The following is a 16,145-nucleotide window of genomic DNA, read 5'->3' on the forward strand; positions in this document are numbered from 1 at the left end:
CCTTTATTGTATTATAATTGCTTTACAATGGTGTGTTAGTTTCTGCTTTATAACAAAGTGAATCAGTTATACATACACATATGTTCCCATATCTCCTTCCCTCTTGCGTCTCCCTCCCTCCCACACTCCCTATCCCACCCCTCTAGGTGGTCACAAAGCACCGAGCTGAGCTGATCTCCCTGTGCTATGTGCCTGCTTCCCACTTGCTATCTATTTTACGTTTGGTAGTTTATATATGTTCATGCCACTCTCTCGCTTTGTCACAGCTTACCCTTCCCCCTCCCCGTGTCCTCAAGTCCATTCTCAGCATGACGGGAATAAAGACATGTTCATGTTTTTTGTCACACACAGTGCCACCCTCATTTTCAAATGAGGACACTGTTGACAGTATAGACATTGATATATTTCTAACTGAAACCTCTCTTCTGTGCATCAGACTCCTATAGGTAACATACATTTAATACATATGTTTGGAGGCTTTGCTGGTGCCTCAAAAATTAACCGGTACAAAATTGAGCTCTAAGCCTCTTTCCTCCCATTGGCTTGTCTCTGGTTTCCCTGCAGAGTCCTCTTTTCAATAATTACACCTCCATCCGCTCAAGTGTTGAAGCAAGACACCTGAGAATCATTCTTGACACCCCTTTCACGCTCACCTCTCCCTCAACCCAGTCTGTTAGTGAGTCTTGTCAGCTCCTCATATAAAATGTAGCTCATGTCTGTCTGGTTCTCCTCGTTCCACCTCTCTCCTCCCTAATTTATTTTGCCATCATCTCTCACCTTAAACACCGCAGTAGCTTCCTAATTGGTACCCACTTCTCTTTCTGGCACCATCTAAACTCCTCCCAATCTGGCTGCCAGATTGATCCTTTATAAACAGAAATCTGGTCTCATAATTCTAGGGTTTAAAACCCTTCTGTGGCCTCTAAGTGAATTTAGATTAAATTCCAAATCTGTAACACAGGCTGAATGACATGGTCTGGTCTCTGGGTGCATTCCCATCCTCGTCTATTGCTACTCCTTCTTCTAGTTCTATCAGCTACACTTGCTTATTATATCCACTCATAGCAACTTCTATTGTTCCTTTATAGAATTTAGAAAATTAGAATTCTTTAATTTTAATTATCTATGTATTAACAGCTGGCTTCATCATTAGATTCCTAACTCCTTAAGTGTAGGTACAATATGTCTTTTGTTTACCACGTACCTCTGGGTGGTCAGCAGATAGCCAAGCATTGGCATATAGTAGATAATCCATAATCATTGAATAAAGGAAAGCTGAAGGAAATACAGTTTTAGAAATTACACACAGAGTAAAAGGAAGAACTAGAATTGAAACATAGACGTCCTGGTTTCCATTGTTTCACCTCTTGTAGCATAGTGACTAGAAAAGTTTAAGATTAGATCTTGAAAAATTAGGGATTTTAGGAAGAGAGTAAAGAAGATTCAAGGCATAACAGGGGTATTTTGATCAGATATTCATCCCATGAAAAACGTGGAATATGGTTGAAACCCAAAATCGTGCAATATGCTTGGTGACGTTGACATTTATGGTACAGTGTATATGTTACATGTATAGAAGAATCATAATAATAATGGTAATTATATATAATTTTGTCAAGTGCTTTTATCTGTATCTGCTGAGATGGTCATGTGATTTTTCTCCTTCATTCTGTTAATGAGGTGCATCACATTGATTGATTTGCATATATTGAAACATCCTTGCATCCCAAACTCTTTTTATGAAGCCAGTATCAACCTGATACCAATACCAGAGGGACATCACAAGCAGATAAATTTACAATCCAATATTCCTGATGAACATGGGTGCAAAATTCTTCAACAAAATATTAGCAACTTAATTCAATAGTACCTTAAAAGGATCATAAAACCTGAGTAACATCTTTCTGATTACAGTAAAAAAAAATATGAGAGCCACTATTAAGAATCTGAAAATTGATAAATAGGCAAAAGACAACACAATATGAACTTCTTCCAAATGAACATATGGGAAAATTTCAGAAAAAGCTTATACTGGGCTGGCTTTTTCCCATTCCTTCAACTGTGGAATTTATTGCCTTAGAATTGGTGTTTTCCAGTAGTACTGGTTTCAGAGTTCTATGTATGGTTGTAAAGTAGCAACATTAGTAAAAATAATAAGCAGTAATAGTAATTACAAACATTTATATATAATATATATGTCTATATACAAATGTATTATACAATTGCATATATTCTATATATATTTCATGTTATATGTATACCTCTGTATATATAATATATCCATTATACAATGTATATTAACACATGTATATTCAGTATATGCATATATTATATGATTTCTTTATATATATAAGATATATATAGGATTTCATATATATAATTTCTTTAAAGATTTTAAACATTTCTCACAGATTTTAAAAGAAATACAGTGTAACCCAAGTTTGTCTTCTCTCCCTCTCCTTCTATTAGCTATTTTTGGTACTCATGCTCTTTTGAAAAGCATTTAAAAAATATATACTCTGAACAGTTTTTATAGTGTTTTGCATATGAGAAGCAGCAAAGTTGTTTTCATTTCTTTTTTTAATTGCTCTTGGTTCTTTGCTTTCTAATTGACTATTGAGTTGACAACTTTCTAACTGATGTCTTAATTGACTATAGAGTAGCATAAATGAACTGGAATTATAAATGTATTATTAATAATCACTACAATTATAGTGTCTAATATTTTTTAAGTAATTGTTAATGCTACACATTATTCTAAATGTATGTATCAACTCATATTTACCTCATTGCAACACTCTAAGGGAGATAGTACTATTGTTTTCACTTTGGAGACAAAATAATTGAAAGGCAATGAATTAAATACCTTGCCCAAGATCATATCATCAGCGGTTGGAATAGTCAGCATTTGCAGATGTGGTCTGGCTGCAGAGTTCTGAGAGATTAATATTTGTAAAGGCAATTATTTTATGACAACTAGGGGAGACAAACTATCATTTTAATGTTAGTGCAGTCCAGACTGTTCCCTCAGACGCCTGAGCTCACTCAGAACACAGGGAGGTGAGGTGGAGAAGATAACACACATGGTTCAGATATAGGTGACCCTTACCCTTGAAGGCACATTGATTGACACTCTCACAGCTAGTCCCTATCATTAGATAAAGCAGTCAAAAAGCAGCTAAAACCCCCGTTTGGGGGAACTGGAGAGAAAGACCATGGTGAATGTGGGGATACAAATCTATTTTTTAAATTGATTCCAAATAGTTTAAACTTCTCCATTAACAGCAAGTCATAATTTCACATCATGATTAAAATATATTAGAAGTTGGAGTCATTACTGTGAAGGAGGTACGTGATCATCCATTTATTCCATTGAATGGTGTTGATATTTTTGATTATACAAAATTATATGTCTTATGTCACTTACATACTGGACACCAGTCTTGTCAATGACAAAGCACTGATACATAGTCTAGTAAGAAGCTCGTTTTGCTAAAGCCAATGCAATGAGTGAGGTGAAGATGCTAAGTGTAAGTTCGAATGGATATAAATTCCAGTAAATTAACAACATCCATTTCACAGTCAAGCAAAAATGTGGAACTAACCCCAGAATATATTCTTAGGTTAAAATGTTTGAAGAATGACACATTCCACCAGTTACATGTATTTATTTATGTTCCTTTCTCGTTAAGCACTTGAAATGAAGATTTTATTTTTATCATGGAGAATCTAATGATGTAAATGAATTAGCTGACACAAATTTCAACAAAACTTTTGTAAGAATGAAATCTCCCTTTTCATCTCAGGTCATCTCATTTATGGCCTTCTTGAAAGGTCTATGTGTCTCCAAAGTAGACAAATTCCAGCCTCTGCTGCAGTTGCTTGGTTACGAGTTCTCAGCTTCCAGAGAGTAACATAGAATATTTGAGCATTTGAAAATAACAAAAAGGTTCAATTTTTCTGTGGCTTTTTCATACCCTATTATAAGCAAGCTGGTGAGCACAATCTAACAGATTTTTCCTTTGGCATTAGTAGATTATAGGCAGTGAGTGGTAGAAATTCAACAAGAATATGGGGGAGCAAGAGAGAGATTCCACAAACTGGTAAATATCAATAGGTGCTTTATCCAATAAAATAAGTATTACTTATCTGACATAACTTTGGAAATATTTAATTGTTTTATATTGGTTTTAAAAATAATTTTAGTGGAAGTTACTACTATTCACTGCACATTTTTAGAGGTGTCTTTAAATTCATTTAATTTGCCACTCTACCTTGAACTTTTGTCTGATTTTTGCTATTTCATTTGCTCTTTCTCTCTCTCCTCTCATGCTAGACTTTTTTGATTGCTTTTTGAAGGTCTCACATTAGACTTTCATCTTTTCTGCTTTGTCACATGGTCTTAGATTCCTTCATTTGTCTTTTCTCACTTCTTTAGCTTTATTTTGCTCTTAGAGTCATTGTCATGCAGTGGCGGCACCATTCAGGGATTTGGGAAAAGCCATTTTAAATAGTAATCACAAGAACAGAAAGTTTACTATTAAAATACAAAATACAATGAAATATAAATGAGTGTTAATGTATGATATCATAGAATGGATATATTTTTACTTTTAAATGTTAATAGTATAACATATGGAAGTTATTGATACCAATATTTCTGTATGAAATGCACTGTTTTGATTTTCAACTATGCTAAGACAATGGTTGATGATATCCTTTTAGAAGACATACAAGATATTTTCTTAAATGTACAACATCATTTATTTATAATCTTATTGTTTTAAAAATACTAGATTTATTGCATCAGTGAATTTGAAATAATAGCTTATAAAATATGGTTTATTTCAATTTTCTGGCAATATGTGTATTGGAATTCTGCTCTTTTCAGTATTAATATTTGAAGAAAGGCTTTGACATTTTTGCATCTTGGATCACCGGAGAGTATCATATCATTTTAAAATGATACAATAATGGCCATATTGAGACTACAAAGATTGTAGTGAAATTTAAAAACAAATAAAAATAGCAGAGACCCAACACATGGGGAGGAGTAGAGATTAATGTAACATGTGTTGTATGATCCTTAAACTTTTCAGAGGTTGTAACTTTCTCACATCAGAGCTTCCCCTCTTCAACCTTAGGTTTCTTTTTTTTAACTATTTCTATCATTGGGAATTACAATACTCTATGGCTATTATTTCTTAGATTACCCTGCCTTGTTAATTTTGTAAAAACTTATCAAACACTGTGTGTTATTAACATGATACTTGTCACAATTTACATTTCTACAAATATACCTTTTTCACTCTGTAGGTTTTTCTCAAGTAAGATATTTGTCTGTTTTAAAAACTAAATTTGTTCTTCCATTGTTTACCATTGCTTACCATGCAAATTATTCCTGAGAATATTTTAAAACTTCCAGAAACATTTGTCTCAGGATATAGTTTATATTTTATATACATGCACTTTAAAAAATGCTATCATTGACTTGCTATTTCAGATTTTATAAATATTGTTTCCTTCAGTATTTCACATATTTTTTCTTTTTTGTTTTAGCCTTTAATGTTGCTTTTCCTAATTATTCTGAGAGATTATGCATTCAGGGATACAATTATAAAAAGATAACTGAGAAAAAATGAGCCTTGTTGTTCCATTTACACAGTTTATCTTAGTCCCCAAATGTTTTTTCCCCATTATTTATTCCTTAAATGAAAAACAAAAACCGCTGTTTTTGAAAAATAAATTTTGATTTTTAGTGCCTATTTTTTATTAGTGACAATTCTACATACTACTATGTAGCATACTTTTTTAAAAAAGTTACCCTAGATGTGAATTTAAGTCTCTGTGTGAGATAATAATATGCAAAAAAAAATTAAAATTCTTCTGTTGAATAAATGTGAAATTTTTGAGAGCCTATAGCAACAAGTTGCCCTAAGCAGTATTCTGATAGTTTCCAGTGATCTCAATTGGTATTTACCAATATCACAGTAAGCAGTAATAGACAGATATCCATAATTTTGACAACTAATAAGAATAATTATGCTCCTTTGCATTCCAAGATTCACTCATACATTAAACAAATTTTGCAAGCTTTGCCACGTACCATCCTAATTTGGTATATGCAAAAATGAACATCTGGTCTCTCCAAAAGGTCAGCCCAAGGTGACAAGGTCTTAGATTTGTGAAATGGTGCATGCCAGAGTCAGCTAGCTGCCCACAAAGATTCTTGCTCTCCTTCTATAGAGTTACCCCCTCAGTGTCTACATTTCCCAGTCCTAATTCCATTTGTATCTATTTCCCTCAAATGGAATAAGAATGGAAGGGATAAATTTACACTCCATCCACAGGGGATCTGTACTCCCTATTTTCCTTCTTTTGCCTGTGGGATGCTGAGGGTCCAGCAGAGGGCCCTGAGGCCACTGGTCATGTCAGAGCTGCAAGCTGGAAGGAGCTAGAATACAATCCACTCCCATGGCCGCCATCTGCTGCCAATGACTACTACACCGAGGCTGAACTTCAGGTGAGCTGAAGTATATCTCTCTCAGGGTAACCCACTGAGATTCTAAGCGTAGCTCTAGCTGTACCTTAACTAATCAAATATCCAATATGTAATGTATAGCATGCTGAGTGTCTATAGAGAGTGCAGTGAGGACATGGGGAAGTTAGAGTTCACGTGTATAATATCAGGAGCATTGATGGAGAGTTATTTTGGAACTGACAGGAGCCTATACCATGCTGCCCTCTTCTGCTCACTTGAATTTCAGTTTTTGGTTATTTTCCTTTTTAGGGTTAGAGTCTGTGTATTCATGGAGACTGACTGGAAATACAGGTCAATATCTTGTAGAACTGATTGACTCACCACACTGACATAGCAACCCCAAACCTCATTAACAAACCAGAAGATGTTACTTTCACTTTAATAGGTTTGCTTTAAAATATGGAGGTGAAGCAATTACTCTATTTCTCTAAAATCAAACACAAAGTAAACTAATGTATTATATAGCAATATGGGGGACTGAAAAAAGCACTCAGTGCAAACTAAGAAATCTGTCACGTTGACATTTTTACATCAATGTTGAAACAGCAGGGCCATCTTAATTTAGAAATAATTGAAGGCCTATTACCTTATTTTTAGCATGCTTTATTGACTTTTTTGTTTTCCTTAATTATTCTAGACTACTATATTCTTAAAAGTGTACCATGAAAAGCTGGGACCTAAAGATTTTTTTTCCCATTACTTTTGTTGTGGTGATGGTGGCACTGTTACATAAAAAAATACTGTTTGATCATCTCTGAATGCTGAGCATTTTTTCTCTTCTGAATTCATTCCAGTTCCAAACGTTTTAGAATGGTGCTTTACTCATAAATGTGCCAAGTGTACATCCCATGCTTCACTGTATTTTACACTGCTTTTTGAAATACAAAAAAAGACTTGAATGTTCATTATTGCTGAGTTCCTGAACTTTACTGAAAAAAGACCACAGTGTATATGTAAGATGATGTTAGTTATGGCATGTTATAATGATTATAGATACATGTTATTCATTTTTATTTCACAAGTAATAAATGTATTCATTGTAGGAACATTGAAAATGCAGACAAAAGTAAAGAATCATTTTAAAATCACCTTTTGTACTATATTTCAAAAATTTTTCCCATCAACACTTTTCTATGCCATTGTAGAACTTTTTCTGTACCTATAAAATACACTTATGTTGAAAAAATAGGGTCATTCCTGTCCTAATTATTTCTAGAGTTTTTTTACATTTGAAAACTTATATAATAAGTTTCCATCAATAAATGTATTGATACAATAGCATTCTTAATTGATAGATAAGATTCCACTTTCAAATATATCATAATTTATCTAATTACCGATATTCGACATTGTATTTGTTTTCAATGATTCATTATTATATAGAAAATTGCAGTGAACCTCATTGTGTACCCCATATTATAAACCAACTTTGGTTTAATTTTGTTTTCATTTGATACTTCTTAAATAGCAAGCATTGTATGATGACCTGAGACAGGTGTGAGTGATTCTGAAAGTGCAGATTCAGGAGTCATGTCTCCTACACAATAACAATTTACTAGTATGACATTGGGCAAGATATTTAACTGTTTGTCCATGTTACTTTATCTTCATAATATGTAGTGATATTAATCTTTTAGGGTTGGTTTAAAGATTAAATGGGTTAGTACAGATAAAGAGCTTATAAGTTTTAGGTTCACAGAAAGTGTCACTATTACTTTTTTTTAATTAATGAAGTAAAAGAAAGAGTGATAAGAACTAATAGTTGCAATGAAAGGACAGTGACTCCAGGCAGTTGAAACTGTTGACAAAAAACAAGGTAGAATATGAAGACACAAACCTCACAACAGACTGGGGATTCCAATTAGGTCAGGAACCAATTTTAATATCTGAAGTGAATGAGATGGGTGGAAATCTATATGGTTATTTTCAAAATTACAAAAAAGACAAGGATGTGATATCCTAGAGTGGAGGCAAGCATTTTTTTGTTCAACATGTCTGTAAGTGATTTTGTAAAAGTAAAATTGCTGGCTCAAGAATACATGGTTTGATGACTTTTGGTACCTATAGCCAAATGTATAAACCTTGAAGAATGGTTCAAGCATGTACAACCTGACCAAATAAAAATTGTATATTTTTTTCTTTATGTCCTGACCATTTATGTGTGTGTGTGTGTGTGTGTGTGTGTACAGAGAGAGAGAAAGAGATGTAATTGACATATAGCATTATATTAGTTTCAAGTGTATAACATAATGATTTCATACATGTGTACATTGTGAAATGAATGTGTGAAGGGGCATGTTATTGTGGTTTTAATTTCTCTGCTGACATCTTTTCTGGTACATATTCTGTATATATCTTCTTTTATGAAGTGTCTGTTCACATATTTTGCATATTTTTTATTAGGAGGTTTACCTAGTCAGTTTTGAATTACAAGAATCCTTTATATATGCTGAATATAAGATCTTTGTTAGATGTATATGTTAAAAATATTTTCTCTTAGATTGAGGTTTACTATTTCATTTGAATAATGATATCTTAAGAGAAGGTTAAGTTTTGATAAAAATCTAATTTATATACTTTTCTTTATGTAACGAGTGGTTTTTCTTTCTTCCTTTCTTTCTTTCCTTCTTTCTTCCTTCCTTCCTTCCTTCCTTTTTCTTTCTTTCTTTCTTTCTTTCTTTCTTTCTTTCTTTCTTTTCTTTTCTTTCTTTCTATTTCTCAGAATTATTTGACTTACAAGATCCTCAAAATTTGACTGTATATCTTCTTTTAGATGGTTGACATTTTAGCTTTCGAAAGTCTATGATGCAGTTTGAATTGAGTTTTGTATTAGGTTTTGTTCATTTTTTTTTCTAGACAAATATCTAATTGTTACACTATCATTTGTTGAAGGAACACCTTCTCTATTAACTTTGTCTAAATTGTGAGTCATTTGTTGAAAAACATCTTCTCTATTAACTTTGTCTAAATTGTGACCACATACGTGTCTCTTTCTGAACTCTCTAATTCTATCTCACTGACATATATTTGATTACTGTAGTTTAAAACTAAGGCTTGAAGTCATGTGGTCCTGATTTCCAAGAGCGTAAAATTTGTTCTTTTCTTTTTCTCAAATGTTTTGGCTAATCTAGGTCTTCACATTTTCATGTGAAAATCAAAGATTTTTATTTGGATTCATAAATATGTAAAGTTTTTATATTTATTACATAATTATATATATGACTTATATATATATATATATATATATAAATTTGGAGAGAAAAGATATTTTACCAATGTTGAGTCCTCAAATCTGTTAACATGGCATAATTCTTAATTCATTTGGATCTTCTGTAATTAAATTCTCTTGGTAATATTTTATAGTTTTCAGTGTAGAGGTTTTACACATTTTATTAAATTTATTTCTAATTATGGTGCTTTCTTGATGCTATTGTAAATAGTATTTTTAAGATATGGTTTTATAAGTTTTGCTGGAAGATGGAAATGCATGTTTTAAAATATTGATTATTATTTTGTTACTTTACTAAATACACTTAATTTGGGCGATGTTTTTGTAGATTTTTAGAATTTTGTGAATAGACTCTCATGCTCTCTGTGAAGACTGCCAGTGAAGTTTTGAATAGAAAGAATTAGAGTGAATATTCTTGCCTTTTTTCTTAACTTGAGGAGAAAGCATTATTTTTTTTATCATTTAGTATACTCTTAACTGTGCTTTTTAGTGGTAATTCATTGTCAACATGAGATATTTATTTTTTTTTATTTTTTGACAATTTTATTATGAGTGTGTGTTGCATTTTTTCACCCAATGCTTTTTTGCATCTATTGAGAATTCATATGATTTTTATTCTTTATTCACTTAATGGGATGATCTATGTTGATTGAATTTCAAATTTTGAACTAATATTCCACTCCTGCGATAAACCTACTTAGTCGTATGTTATCCTTTCCATTTAGTGGTGAATTTTTGTTGAGAATATTCATGGAGATTATTTGCCTATAATTTTCTTTTGTTTAATATCTTTTTCAGTTTTGGAAATCCAAGTAATAATTATACTTAGAAGTTGTGTATAATAATATTAATTCTTCTTTGAATGTATGAAAAAACTTAATGAAAACCACTGAGTCTGGCATTTACATTTTATTAAGAATTTTGAATTCAAATAAATTTCTTTAAAATATCTTTTTGTTTCTTCTTGAAGCAGGTGTGATATGTTATTTTCATATTTAATTTAACATGAGTATTGGTATAAAAATCTTCATACCTTTAGTATCTTTATTAAAACCACTTTATTGACTTGTAATGGACATATAAAAAGCTGCACATATTTAATGTATATTGGGTTGACCAAAAGTTTCGTTTGTTTTTTTTTCCATAAGATGGCTCTAGTAGCACTTAGCTGTCTCTAACTTCATTCCAAACAATTTTGTTAGACTGTATGTGACAGCTGTCATGTCAGCGTGCATTTTAAAAAAGACTTATCAAAAGACTTTTTGTGTAACACTTTTAATATTGAAGTTGGAAGAAAAAAGCAATATTTTTGGCATATTATGCTTTATTATTTCAAGAAAGGTAAAAGCACAACTGAAACACCAAAAAAAGATTTGTGCAGTGTATGGAGAAGGTGCTGTGACTGCTCAAACATGTCAGTAGTGGTTTGCGAAGTTTCATGCTGAAGATTTCTCACTGGACCATGCTCCATGGTTGGGAAGACCAGTTGAAGTTGATAACTATTAAATCGAGACACTAATTGAGAACAATCAACATTATACCACACAAGAGATAGCTGACATACTCAGAATATCCAAATCAAGCATCAAAAATCATTTTCACCAACTTGGTTATGTTCATCACTTTGATGTTTGGGTTCCACCTAGGTTACGTGAAAAAACCTCCTTGACCATATTTCCACATGCAATTCTCTACTTAAATGTAATGAAAACGTTCCATTTTTAAACCAAATTGTGACGGGTGATGAAAAGTGGATACTGTACAATAAGGTGGAACGGAAGAGATCCTGGGGCAAATGTACCACCACCAACCATACCAAAGGCCAGTCTTCGTCTAAAGAAGGTGATGTTGTGTATATGGTGGGAATGGAAGGGAGTCCTCTATTATGAGCTCCTTTCAGAAAACCAAACGATTAATTCCAACAAGTACTGCTCCCAATTAGACCAGCTGAAAGCAGCACTCAACGAAAAGTGTCCGGAATTAGTCAACAGAAAACACGTAATCTTCCATCAGGATAATGCAAGACTACGTGTTTCTTTGACGACCAGGCAAAAACTGTTACAACTTGGCTGGGAAGTTCTGATTCATCTGCCGTATTCACCAGACATTGTACCTTCGGATTTCCATTTATTTAGGTCTTTACAAAATTCTCTTAATGGAAAAAATTTCAATTCCCTGGAAGACTGTAAAAGGCACCTGGAACAGTTCTTTGCTCAAAAAGAAAAAGTTTTGGGAAGATGGAATTATGAAGTTGCCTGAAAAATGGCAGAAGATAGTGGAACAAAAGGGTGAATACGTTGTTCAATAAGGTTCTTGGTGAAAATGAAAAATGTGTCTTTTATTTTTACTTAAAAATTGAAGGTACTTTTTGGCCAACCCAATACAATTTGCAGAGTTTGGAAATAAGTATACCATAATCAATGCCATAAATATATACACCAGCTCTAGAAGTTTCCTAAAGACCTCTTTATTTATGTATTTTTGTGTGTATGATAAGAATACTTAACATAAAATCTACCCTCTTAGCAAACTTTTCAGTATACAATACATTTATTTTTAATTTTAGGGATGAGGCTGTACAGTGAATCTCTTATTCACCTTGCATAACTGAATCTCTGTACCCTTTGACCAGTACCTCCCTGTGCCCCTTCCCACCCCCAGCCCTGGTAACCCTCCTCTCTGCTTCTGTGAATTTGACAATTTAAAATTTCTCATTTAAATGGGATCATGTAGTATTTGTTCTTTTGTGTCTGGCTTATTTAACTTAGCATCAATGACTTAGTGAAAAGTTAAAAGATGTGACTTGGATCAAAAAAAGGCGACATATATGCAGAGAGAATGATATTTCTCACTTTCAACATTTCAGGTTTTTGTCCATCATAATAATTTTAATAATTATGCTGGGAAAGTCCAGGTAAGATTTTATCCCTCTCTGCTCCCTTCATGAACTCTCAATTTCAGACCCCGCGGTTGCTTCTTTATGTTTCCAAAGGAACATTAGTACTGCTGCTTCAAAGTTCAGTATTTGGCCTTATTTCCAAGTCTCTAAGTAGTCCAGTAATACAACAAAATTTTATTCAATACTCACTATATCAAAACAATTTTGGAATTTAACGATTTTGGCAATAACTACCATTTAGTGAAGCCATGGCCTATAGGCTCAGATATATGTGTACACACACACACACACACACACACACACACACACATATTTTGTTACATGTATCAACTCATTAATCTTCATGAAAACACTATGATTCATTTATTCTGCATTTTACAGCTGAAGAAAATCAGGTTGAAATATTTGTATTTCATTTAGTCACAAAATTCCTATGGGATGGTTACTATTTTGTGTTACATTTTATGTTCTGATAGAAGCTGGCAATACAACACTGAGAAAGAGAAATATTCTCTCTGAGTTAATGGAGTAGTACGTCAGAAAATAAGTAAAGGGGCAAAACAACAATAACAACAAAAAATACGTGCACACGCAAATTGTGACTATGGAAGTTTTAAAATAAGTCTGAAAATGCTTTGACATCCTTCTCTTTAAGAGATGATTGATTCTAAGCTGGCTTTGGTGACTCACTCAGTCTTGATGTTATGCTGGCCTCTGTGACTCAGTCTTAATTCTAAGGTGGTCTCAGTTACTCACTTATGACTAATGGAAAGTGGTGAAGGTGATGCTGTGTAATTTCTGAGACCAGGTCAACAGAGGTCACGCAGTTTCCTGCCAGTTTTCTTGGGTCACTCACTCTGGGAGGAGCCAGGGACCGTATAAGAAGGCTGAGTCCTGAGACCACTATGCTGAAGCCTACATTTTTTTGCAGGCTTCAGCTAGTTAATCATGTGCCCAGCTAAACCCAGGAAATATAACATTAATAAGAAGAAGTAAGAGGGCATACTAGAAGAAATTTAATAGTCTTTCCCCAAATGTGAATACTTATAGCCCAGGACCATTTCTTAACAGCAATCCACGGTTCTCTTAATTACTTATTTGTACTTATTAGTCTCCTGGATATCTTCATTTTGCTTTGTTGAAGTTATTTGGGTTCAACATGTTCTGATATAAATTCATATTACTCCAAAAGCTTGAACTTTTTCATGGTTATTAAACATATGTATTTTAAGCAGCTACTACATGCCAGGAACTATGCTAAATATGCAATAAACTTTATGTTCCCCAACTTGAAAAGTACCATATTGATGACTCAGTCATGAAAGTTGGACACATTCATTCATTTGTGAAATTTTAATTTATGACATACTCTGTGACAGGGCACTATTCTTGCTGTAGTGGTTGCAGCAGAAAACAGAAATACATTCCAGTCAGATGTAAGTTTCATAAAGGCATCCTATGTTTTGTTTACTGCAGTGACTACTGTAGCAAGAATAGTGCAACATATAATGGTAATTGAAATGGAAAAAAATAAAGCAAGGCAGAGAGGGAGTTCTAGAACTATGGATGCTATTTTTACAATGGTCAGAGAAGAACTCATTAATAGATGACCTTTGCACAGAGACCTGAAGGTGGAGGCATCATGCTTATATATGGCATGAGAGCATTGCAAGTGAACCAGCAGAATATGTAGAAGTCTTGAGGCAGGCAAGATTCCTCCTAGGGAGGTGTGACCCAATAGAAAATTAGGTTCATGAGGCTGTGCAGAATGAGATCACGTAAGTCTTTGCGGGAAGTTATGGGAAGAAGTCACACCCACCTAAACTGTAATTTGGCTGAGAGCTTTCATTCTTCAACCTGTTAATTTCATAGTTTAAGGTTCACCTTTATATAGTACATGTATCACAGATCTTCAATGGCTAGTGGGAAAAAAAAGAAGGATATTCAAAGAAAGAAAGGGTACTGCAGTGGAACAGTAGTTGCAGAGTTTAAAATACAAACTAAAAGGAAAAGCCACTTTTATCACATGGATGGTAACCATAGATGGAGAAAAATAAATGTGAACTCAGAATGTCTCTGAAGTCCTTGACATTTTCTTTTTCATACTTAACACGGAATTGTACAATAAATAGTCAATTTTGTCAATGGTCTGATAAATGGAATTACCATAGTTTGCTAGATTATAAATAGGGAATGTAAATTGAGAAATCACTTTAGTGATCAATTTGGGCAATATTTCATAAAGTTAAAGGTTCTCCTGTTCTATAAGCCACTTAGAAGGAAAATTCACGTGTGCAGAGATTAAATATGCAAATATATTTAAGTATTTTTTTGTGATCAGTTCCTTTTTTTCCCCAGCTTTATTAACAAGTAATTGACATATAACATTGTGTGAGTTTAAGGTGTACAAAGTGTTGATTTGATACACTGATATATTACAATATAATTATCACCATAGTGTTAGCTAACACCTCCATCACTTCACATAATTACCATCTCTGTTTCTGTGGTGAGAACATGTAAGATCTACTCTCTTAACAAATTTCAAGTATATAATACAGTATTATTCACTATAGTTACCATAGTTACCATGCTGTACTGTAGAACTCCAGAATGTATTTATCCTGCATCAGTGAAACTTTATGCTCTTTGAACGTCTCCCCATTTCTGCCATCCTCAAGCCACTAGTAAACATCATGCTACTATTCTGTTTCTGAGTTCAGCTGTTTTAGATTTCATATATAAGCTATATCATACATATTTGTCTTTCTCTGTGTGATTTATTTCCTTAGTATAATGCCCTCAAGTTTCATCCATATTATTGCAAATGGGAGGATTTTATTCTTTCTCCTGGTGGAGGAAAAAAAAAAAATATATATATATAAAAACACATCATCTTTATTTATTCATCCATTGATTGATGAACACTTAGGTTGTTTCTGTAGCTTGGCTATTGTGAATATATGATTTGTCTTCCTTTGAGCCTTGATGATGCCCCATACATCTCTTCAACTGCTCTCTCTCTTGCTCATCTTGTATTACACCATATTTTCCATGAACGCTTCATATCTCATTCATCAGTGTGATCCTCAAAGTTTAGTGCCTGACCCAAGGAAGGAACTCAGTAGATGATCAGGAATTTCAACTGGGCAAGTGCTCAGAAATGGACTCTGCCATTCCTATAAGCTACTCTGGTGCAGGCATCAGATGCAGGGCTAGCCAGGGACAGAAATTGTTCTTGCTGCAAGTGCAGTTGGGTGGCATTTGAGCATTGTTTTTTTTTTTTTTGAGCGTTGTTTTAATAGCTAAAAAACTGAAACAATCTAAAGCAAGAGAAAAGGATTCAAAAACAATGTGGCGATCTTGCATGATGGAATGCTATGTAACAGTCCCATCATATTAAAGTTAATATCAAATAATCTGATTTACACATCTCAACAAGATCAATCATCAAAAATAATGTTAACTGAAAATTT

The sequence above is a fragment of the Delphinus delphis genome, chromosome 3, assembly GCF_949987515.2.
Source record: "Delphinus delphis chromosome 3, mDelDel1.2, whole genome shotgun sequence".
Lineage (NCBI taxonomy): Eukaryota > Metazoa > Chordata > Mammalia > Artiodactyla > Delphinidae > Delphinus > Delphinus delphis.